Source organism: Hipposideros armiger, unplaced genomic scaffold (assembly GCF_001890085.2).
Source record: "Hipposideros armiger isolate ML-2016 unplaced genomic scaffold, ASM189008v1 scaffold_191, whole genome shotgun sequence".
Classification (NCBI taxonomy): Eukaryota; Metazoa; Chordata; class Mammalia; order Chiroptera; family Hipposideridae; genus Hipposideros; species Hipposideros armiger.
The window spans coordinates 768,549-778,675 of record NW_017731541.1 but is presented as its reverse complement, the minus strand read 5'-3'; the positions used below and the strand labels follow the sequence as shown (position 1 = coordinate 778,675).

The following is a 10,127-nucleotide window of genomic DNA, read 5'->3' as shown; positions in this document are numbered from 1 at the left end:
GAATTCTGCCTCATTCGCTACTGTGAATTGACACTTGGGGGTTGGGAAATCTTTGAGTTGATGGAAACTCCCATTTCATGATTCATGAGGCCAGGACTAGAAATTGTACCATTACCATTATTATTATTATTATTAATTATGATGATTAATTATTATCATTATTATTATTAATGAGCTAAGATTCACAGAGAATTCGTGTGCTCCATGCACCCCACTAAGCACTCTGCACATATCACCCCACTGATGACACATTGCATGCTTTGTGCACAGTGTATTGAATGTCACCTATGCCTCAGTATAGGACCACTGCTTTGGGGCAAAGACAGTGTATTCAATAAATGGTGCTGGGAAAACTGCACAGATACATGCAAAAAAAAGGAAACCAGACCCCCTTCTTACACCATATACAAGAATAAACTCAAAATGGATTAAAAACTTAAATGTAAGACCCGGAACTATAAAACTCCTAGAAGAAAACATAGGGAGTAAATTTGCAGACATTACCCTGAGTAATATTTTTACTGAAATATCCCCTCAGGCAAGGGAAACAAAAAGAAAAAATAAACATGTGGGATTACATCAAGCTAAAAAGTTTTTCACAGCACAGGGAACCATCAATGGTTTCCTGATGGTTTACTGAATGGGAGAAGATATTTGCCAGTGATACATCTGATAAGGGGTTAATATCCAAAATCTATAAAACCTCAGACAACTGAACACCAAAAAAACCCAAACAATCCAATGAAAAAATGGGCAGAGGACCTGAATAGACATTTCTCCAAAGAGGACACACAGATGGCCAACAGGCATATGAAAATATGCTGAATGTCACTAATCATCAGAGAAATGCAATTAAAAATCACAATGAGATACCACCTCACGCCTGTCAGAATGGCCATCATCAATAAATCAACGAACAACAAGTGCTGGCGAGGCTGTGGAGAAAAGGGAAGACTCATGCTCTGTTGGTGGGACTGCAGATCAGTGCAGCCACTATGGAAATCAGTATGGAGGTTCCTCAAAAAGTTAAACATAGAACTACCTTATGACTCACTGATTCCACTCCAAAGAAATTCAAAACACTAATTTGAAAAAAATATATGCACCCCTATGTTTATTGCAGCGTTATTTACAATAGCCAAGACTTGGAAACAACCAAAATGTCCATCAATAGATGATTGGATAAAAAAATTGTGGTACATTTATACAATGGAGTATTACACTGTCGTAAAAAATAAAATCTTACCATTTGCAGCAATGTGGATGGAAGTAGAGGGTATTACGCTAAGTGAAATAAGTCAGACTGAAAAAGACTATTGCCATATGGTCTCACTTATATGTGGAATCTAAAGAACAGAATAAATGAATAAACAAAACAAACAGACTCATAGATGTAGAGAACGAACTGAAGGTTGCCGGATAGGAGGAAAGTTGGGGGGATGGGTGATAAGGTGAAGGGATTAAGAAATACAAATTGGTGGTTACAAAATAGTCATGGGGATGTGGGGTACAGTACGGGGAACATAGTCAGTAATGTTGTAAAAACTATGTATAGTGTCAGGTGGTACTGGACTTATCGGGGATCACTGTAAATTATATAAATGCCTAACCACTGCGCTGTACAACTGAAACTAAAATAATATTGAATGTCAGCTATAATTAAATATATACATATGGTCACAGGACGCAAAGTACAGCATCGGGAATCTAGTCAGTGGTGTTCTAATAGCTGTGTATGATGTCAGGGGGTAGTAGACTTGGGGTATCACTTTGTGAGGGGTGTAAATGTCTAATCATGTTGTTTCATACACCTGAAACTAATAATAAAAAACCGTAGGGAATCTACACCTAGTGAAATAAAACATTCATGTGGCAGTTGGCTGTTTCTTTTATTTTCGGATCCCTTGTATAATAACTCCAATCTGTTTACCTTAGCACTGTTCCTGGCTAGTATCAAGGAAACGGGGTGCTTCCCTTCCTTTACATCTAGAAACTCAGTGGGGTAACTTTTAATATGGTTTCTAACTCCAGGATTCATATGAAGAGTATAGATGGGTAACTTTATTAAAAGGCGATTTTATAACTTTATAAAAGTAAGCATGAGCCCCATTTACCTGTGTGGTTTTGCAAGTGGGTGCATGTTCTCTATCCCAAAATCAGAACACATTCACGAATTTTCAGCCTGGGGGTTTGAACTGTAATTAAAATGCAAATGTGTTAGCTTAATATAATAGCTGGAAGAAATCTTAAAGATCAATCTCATTGAAGCATCTCATTTCATAGATGAGAACTCTGAGACGGAGAGCTTAGTGACATTCGAGTGACAAATGGAGATAGCTCATTGCACAGAGGGCTGTGAGCCCCCGGAGGGCTGGCGCAGGCCGGGTCGGGCAGGACTTGCCCCATGAGTGTTCACCAGGTGGGGCATGAGGTGGCCGCCAGCACAGAGACTCCAGCTAAGGCCTACACAGGGGATGTAGTCATTATTGTCATTAATGTCATTGTTGCTTTGAAAAGAGAGAGCTTTGAAAACATGATATTGTTATATGTCTGAACTAAATATAAAGTTGATCCAGAGAGGAGCTCAAATACTTTTATAGACTAAATGGCTACCAAACTTTGCAATTTATTTCAACACCCTGGACTCCGTTCACCTGTAAAATGAGAATAGTAGCCTTTTGTGTGGTTAATGAGATGATACTGGGTCATGCGCACCAAGGACCGGGCACCGAGCCTGGCACGGCTACTCCCCACACCGTGTAGTGACAGATTAGACAAAGAGGCCAGGCTGTGTGGCTCCCAGATATGGCCGGGGGTGGATGGCACTTCTATAATTACAACTGCACACTCAGCAAAGCTCGGGGTTGTGTGAAAACCTAAGAATCATCAAATGTAAGATCCACATTTTATAAATGAATGTTGCCTTCGCTCAGCGTGACGACGTGACACGCCTGAGTGCCAGTGTCAGCACGCCCGGGCCAGTCTGGGGGCCCAGGTGCTCCTTTTTAGGCGTGCCCGCTGCCTGCAGACCCACCTCCCATCGGACTGTGTGGGCTATCCCCACTGCCTTCCTGTAGTACAGCCCGAGGACCACTGAGAAACTTCTGGAATCACTGACTGGCCCGATCCCTGCGCTGTACAAGGAGATACTCACGTTCACTCAGTCGTGACTCACTGTTGAATCCGAACAATTCCCAGCTCTGGCCCCCGTTCTGTTCCTCAGACTTGAGCCCGTGTCACCTCACTGCTCACCGCCGCCTCTGGTGACATAGTGTGCTGACAGTCAGCCCTGAGCTGCCAACCTGTGACTGGTTTTGACTCTAGCAGAACAGATTCATTGTATTCTCCATGCTTTAAGCCAAATACAGGAAATACTACATATTTAGAATTTAATTAAATTCCATAAGCCTCACTGAGCATCTGGGAGTGTCAGCACCAGGCCTGATGCCAGAGGCATCTGATAAGTAGTGTTCTTTTCACTGGGAACATCTCACCCGGAGGGGGACAGAAAGCAGAGAGGCCCTGCCAGCTCAGCCATCTCCAGGAGGGCACAAAAAACGCCAGAATGTGGAGGACACGGAGGCAGCCGGGGCTCCTGGAAGATGGGGCTGACATAAACCTCCCAGGGCCGGTAGGACGGAGCCGGGCGGTGACGGGGAAGGACCGGGGATGGACATACAGGAACAGACAGTCTGACTTAGCAAGATGGCCGGGAGGAGGCGGACAAGGTCATCTGTGAGTAAACTGTGCAGTCACGGCAGCCATTGTGTGTGTGTGTGTGTGTGTGTGTGTGTGTGTGTGTGTGTGTGAGAGAGAGAGAGAGAGAGAGAGAGAGAGAGAGAGAGAGAGAGAAGTGGGGAACAGATGTAACAGAGGAGAATTAACAGTGGAGAACCCCTGTCCCTGCACTCAGCCTGGGCTGCGAGTGGGCCTCTGTCACAGGAGGTTAGGGCGGCTCCCCCAGGCCACGCTGACAGGCTGGGGAAGGGACGCCGGGGAACTGATGCCACCGGGCGCAAGGCCCACTCATCATGACGTTTTGGCTTCTAGATGTTGTGGACACCAACTTGAAAACCAGGCCGACGCCAGGTGGGGGCGTCGTGAAGCAAAGCGGGTCGTGTTCACTCTCATGTCTCCTCAGTGGACAGTAATGCCTTTCTTCACGCAACTAGATTCTTCACGACGCTGCAGAACCCCACAGGTACTAACAGCTTTAAATGTTTGTGTGGCTTGTCATCAATCGTAATAAAATAGAAGTCCTTTCCATGGACCCTGAACCCCCATGTCTGGCCCATGGCCAAGAGTGCCGTGGCCCGAGTCTGTGAATGAAACATCAGCCAAGGTGCTCAGCACAGTCCCGGGGCCGAGAAGGGGCCGTGGCTGGTCTGGCCTGATGGGTCGGATTTTCAGAGGAAGGATCAGAAATGCCAATTGCAAAGGCTGGACACCTGAGAGCCAGACCTTCCTCGGTGGGTGGTGAGACCAGCCTCCCTGGAGAGCAGAGGCGAGGTGAGGAGAGCTAATTCTAGAGATTGTTCTAGAGATACCCGATGCTGGCAGACACTGGGCTTCGTTATTGAGTTTGGACTTTTACACAAAATGTGTGTTCGAGGGCTGAGTAATCAGACTGCACAGGGAGCAGTAGAAAGGACTAAAGAGAAAGCTAATGGAAACTGGGATATTTAGGGAGCTTTCTGAGAATATCCCAAGATGTGCAGAGTAACAGGTAAATAATTTGCATTCAAAAGACCTTAGCTCAGGTCTCAATCATGTGACTTGGCAAACAACTTAATTAACTATAACATAGAAACATTTCCTCCCAGGTTGATAAAAATACTTTGGAAACCAATGAGTGTGAACATGTTTTATAAACTGTCAAGAATTATTAATAAGAAAGTGGTCATAGTTTTTTATTCAATGCACCCAGCCAGTAAGTAGGTCCTGGGACCTTTTTTCCTAGATTTGCCATTTTTGTCTTTAAAGGTTAAAGCCCTGTCAGCTACTTTCTCACATTTTTCATGACAAAAGCTAGTGTTGTGTGACTTCATAATCTGTATTTATTATTTGTCTCTGCTGATGTGCAGACTGAACTGCCTTACTCTCTAGGTGACAAACCTGTCTCTCGCCTTTCGAACACATTTATTATGATGCTGAGTTAAAATGATTTCTTGCATGCCAAGTGTTTATTAAGAAATCCCAAGTACCCGAAAATTTTCAGCATAAAACAAAAAGTCTTCTTTTGGCTTAATAAGATTAATCTGTCATTTCTTGTAGGCTGTTTCTTCCTGTGGCTATCTGTCAAGCAATGCCCTTACGGATTTTCCTCAGCTCCGGCCTTGAATCACCTAAGAGACTGCGGGCAATGTTTCCACATTATTGCCTGAAGCTGATGCCCTCGTGACAGTTAGTGGGGCCACTCAGTCAGCCACTTCCTCTCCTCTGCCTTCATAATCAGATTCTAGACTCCATGTTAGCCGACGACCTTTCAAGGTCTTGGCTTTGGTGCATGAATGTGAATCAACCTGAATTCTTCTGGCTCTCCTGACACTCTCCCATCCAATAACTCACAACATCATGTTATTTCTTTCTTTAAAATTCCTCCCAAACTTTTTTTTCATGCACCATCTGATTTTTGCAGACATTTATAATTTATTGAAGAGAATAATGATTCACCGGAGTATATATCATCACTACCTTCAAGTGCTGATGAAGACTTTGACATCTGATCTTCACAACAACCCTGAGGAGAATATATTATAATTATCCCTATTTCACAGGTAAGCGATAATAAGATTGAGGGTTAGAAAGTTAAGGAACTTGCTGATAGTTCAGAAATTCTGACTTCAGAAGAAGTATCTTTCCACAAACCAATAGAGAAAATGAACTTATATGCTCTTTTTGTTTTACTTTTCAGCTCAAATTTTATTTTAATGTAATGAGTTTGGCTTCATTTTTAATCACAGAATACAAGAATCAGAGTCAACGTTGTGTTGCGTCCAGGTCGACTCAGGTTTCAGAATCACTCAGGCTTGCAGACATCAATCACCCAGCCCAATCTTCTGAGCACGGTTGGCACGCTGCCCACAAAGAGGGCGGAGCCTGGTCCTGCTGCTTGTCCTCGACCATCCCTAGTTTGGAGGTATCCATCATCGTCTCACAGTGTGACTCGTCCAGGATGGAACAGCTCTGTGTCTTTGTGCCTCTCTTCTCAGATGTGACACAGAGCACATATACTTTTCCTGCTGGATGACGGCCCTTCACTATTTTGAAGTCGTCACTGTCTTTAATGGACACGTGATTTCCTAGCAAATACTTCTCGGTTAGACGACTTACGGTGATCAGCTTACAAGTCAGCATTCAGGTAGACTGGAGCGTGGACATTCTGACCGAAGCTGACATTCTGATCACCAGAGAAGCTCTTGGGTTTATCATCAGGCAGCACCACGCAAAGTCTTTTCCAAAGGAAATGTATTCTGTGGCTGAAGGACATTTCCGCTCACTAAATTAAGATGATGATGACAATATTGTATGGTTTCTAGATAAGTTATCATTAGAGAACCACACTACTGAAGGAAATGGAGGCATCTTAGATACTAGTGGTGGATTTCCCACTCACAGTTTCCATTTTGAAAAGCACAAGGAACTCACAAGCCCTCGCTGAGAAGAGGCACTGAGCTGGTCGGGGGTCAGCCTCTGAGAGAGTATTGTTATCACACTGCCTCAGAGAAGAGACCTGGAGAGATGGATGAACTCCCCCACATGTCGTGGGAGGGTACCGTGCGATCAGCTTCCTCTCAGCTAGGAAAAGGCACCACTCGTGCTGTTACTCATGTGCCACAGCATAAATGGTGCTGCTAGTAGTGGATATGCCATCCTACATTACACACGAATTAGCATGCACAGATCCATCCAGGAAATGTCCAGGAAACTATTCTGAATAACTTCACTACTTCAATCGAACCCTAAAGACATAAAATTAAGGTGAGCGCAGCCGTCAGCATCCAGGTAAATGCTACCACCCCTGGCCCCCGAGCCTCAGGCTCTGTCACACCAGCAGTCACAGTGATGGGCAGGCCAAGTCCACGCATGGGCTCAGGCTATGGACAGGCTCTTGGGACAGTCTCCCTAAAGACCGTGAAGGCAAGGATGTAACTCACTATCCTTTTCTTACATGGACAATAAATTGTGTATAGCATTATATATCACAATATAAGATGGAAAACAAAACAGGTACCATTTATTTAGCAAAGAATATGTCTCAGGTGCTGTACTAGGTTCCATGAATGTATTTGTTTTCTCTCTCTTTTTTTTAAACAATCGCAATATTCCTATCTATCCATAGCTTTTATGTAAGGAGTGGGTATAGATTTGAAATCACAAATTTACTTAATACAAATTTATTTCCTTCAACTCTGTCTCCTAAGGATATCCTGACATATCCAGAAAAATTTGAATATCTTTTCTGAAGAGCAAGCGGCTGAAAAGCTGACATAATGCTTCGAACGCTGGGTGACAGGAGGACTTTGTCTCCGAACTTCACAGAGGATGGTCCAGGAGGGTCTTTGTGGGAAAGTTTCATGGGTGAGTTATTTAGACCTAGAAGAGCACAAAATGCTGACCAAACGCTTATAGAAAAAAACATGTGTGATTAACACATTAAACCTTAAACTGAAATACATCGTGGATGAATCAAACATTTGTTGTTAAAATGAATCATAGAAAAGCTATATGAAATATGGGGTGTAGACATGACTGTTTATATCCAACCTATCATAGCCATTTAGTGGGAAAGTTCCTGGAGCCCAGATAGAAACATTCTAACATTTGGAAACGTTCTCACAGTATTTGCTCACCTAGTTACTGGAAGGCGGGGACCACCCCTACCTGTGTTTGGGGTAGGACACCATGTCTCATTTAAAGATGATAATAAATCAGGGAAGGTATTTTTTAAATTTAAAAAGCAGTTACCAAAAACCCTGAATTTATAATTCAGACCTACATTAAAGGGAAGATAGGGACACTCAATATTGTAAACAAGAGAGGTTCAATATTGTTTAAAACAAACTAACAACTTTTTCTTTTCTCAGATTGATCCATAGATTCAAACCAATCACAATGGGAAGCTGGAGAGCTTGTGAGGCTCAACGAACCAAAGTAAAATCACCTGGAAGAGGGAGGAACCCGCCAAAAGCGGGGGAAGCTTCCACTCTCTGACCCGGGCAAACCTCGGAGGCATGGACGTTTGGTCTGAACCCCTGGACAAGCTCCTTCTCACAGCGCAGGCTGCTGCGTGCCATCAAAAGGTCCGCTCCTGATCCACCTCTAGGTGTGCTCGGCGCCAGCGGACAAAACACACCAGGCGTGCAAAGTTCTCACCAGGGCGATTAGCACGCAGGGGAGCTCCGTGAAAGGCACCCACTGACATTCACTTCCCCCCTCACCAAACAGTTTTCCCATTGAATCCTGGTCAAGACACAGGCCACAAATCGGGCGGCCAGTCCACCCTGTACAACGTATCCAAGAGAAAGAGTCACCAATGGAAAGAAATCAGGGCCCTCAATAAACCACAATGAATGCGTCTCCCCAGGGTGCTCCCGGGAAGCGGCCTCCACTCTCCCGAGGACCAGTCCATCATCAGCGAGGGAGGCCTGGGCACTGAGCTGAGTGGTTCCCATTCTGCAGATTCTTCGCTGGCTTCCAGGTCCCAACCTCCTTCTTTGAATCCGTTTCTCCTCACTATTCAATATGAAAATCCCTTTCAAATGCTTGTCCGAGTAAAACATCCGCCACATGAGACGAAGACACTGATCTTCAGTCTTATTTCCATCAACTCCAAAATGAAAATACACACGAGGGAACAGCCTGTGTGTTCTTCACCTGATTCAACTGTTTACGGAGATTATTATGGGACATAAAAGTGCTTCTTCATAATAGTGACTATCTTGTTATATTTTAGGATGTTAATTTTAAATGTCTTATTTTCTATTATTTTATATTTTATATCTTTTGTAACAAATATATTTCTGAAATGCAAAGCATCCATTTACATGAATTATCATTGAGTTTTTATAATATTTAATGTAGAGTTTAATAGTGGGAGATACAAAAAAGTTAAGCTAAGTTTTCATGAATACTATTCAAGAGTTTTATACTTATTTAAACTCCATTGTTGAAAAATTTGTCCATAAATTTCTAAGAAAATTCGTGTCTTTTCTCCCATTAAATTTACAAATTATGAATCTAATGTGTGTGTGTGAATTTTAATTTCTATACAAACTTGCTCTCTGGGAAAAAAAATACCTTAAAAACTCCAAAAATCAGAAGCTGGCAAAGAAAATGTTAACTATGTGATGTCAAATGAATTTTTCCAGCCGGTGGCATTTACTAACTTCTGTATGCATGTGTATAGACGAGAATGTGTGAGTGCTTGTGTGTGCTATTTCAGTAAGTCCTTGTAAAACTCTGTCGGACAGGCAACAGTATTCTTCTATTGTCACCTTCATTCATCAGGTAAGGGAACAGAGGCACAAAGTAATCTGCCTAATCCCTCGGCTGGGGTCAAGGTCCAACACATACAGTAGACCATGGCTTGACCACCTTTCCAACCTAATGCCTCACTGACATGCAGTATACCAACTAACATATTTTCAAAATCCATAGAAAACCATGTGGAAGTTACTGAGGGAACCCAAAATGTAAAGTATTTGAAATTCCATGCCAATGGTCCTTCAAACTCTATATAGCAAGTATTATTATCATCACCCCGGATTTGCATAGGAAAAGTACTGAGGAACAGAGGAGTTAGGTAACCTGCCCAAGGAAGCTCAGCTTCTCAACAGCACAGTGTGTTACCACAAGTGCAGCTTTAACAGAAGCTCAAAATCCTATTTGGCTTCGGTCTTTTCCACCAAGAAAAGCCTAAACAATCTGGCCCCAACATTCTGTGTAGCAAACGTATCACCAAAATAGTTTGGAGCTGACCCCTCCCTATGCAGCCTAGAATACCAACAAGTGCCACCTGCTGACTTCACGTGCCTCCCACGCTTCTGTCTGCTTTCTCCCTTCCTCTGCAGCACGTTTGAGCTGCTACAGGCTTTGATCATTGCCCACTGGACTGCACTACCTGC

At 43.3% G+C, this 10,127-nt stretch overlaps 1 long non-coding RNA gene across 1 annotated transcript; it reads left to right on the top strand.

Moving 5' to 3' along the window:
• The first annotated feature begins 6,009 nt into the window (after positions 1-6,009).
• On the top strand, positions 6,010-8,881 carry LOC109388359 (uncharacterized). Its single transcript, XR_002125197.1, has 3 exons — positions 6,010-6,981; positions 7,425-7,581; positions 8,088-8,881. It is a non-coding gene; the product is annotated as an uncharacterized LOC109388359 (long non-coding RNA).
• Positions 8,882-10,127: the final 1,246 nt, after the last annotated feature.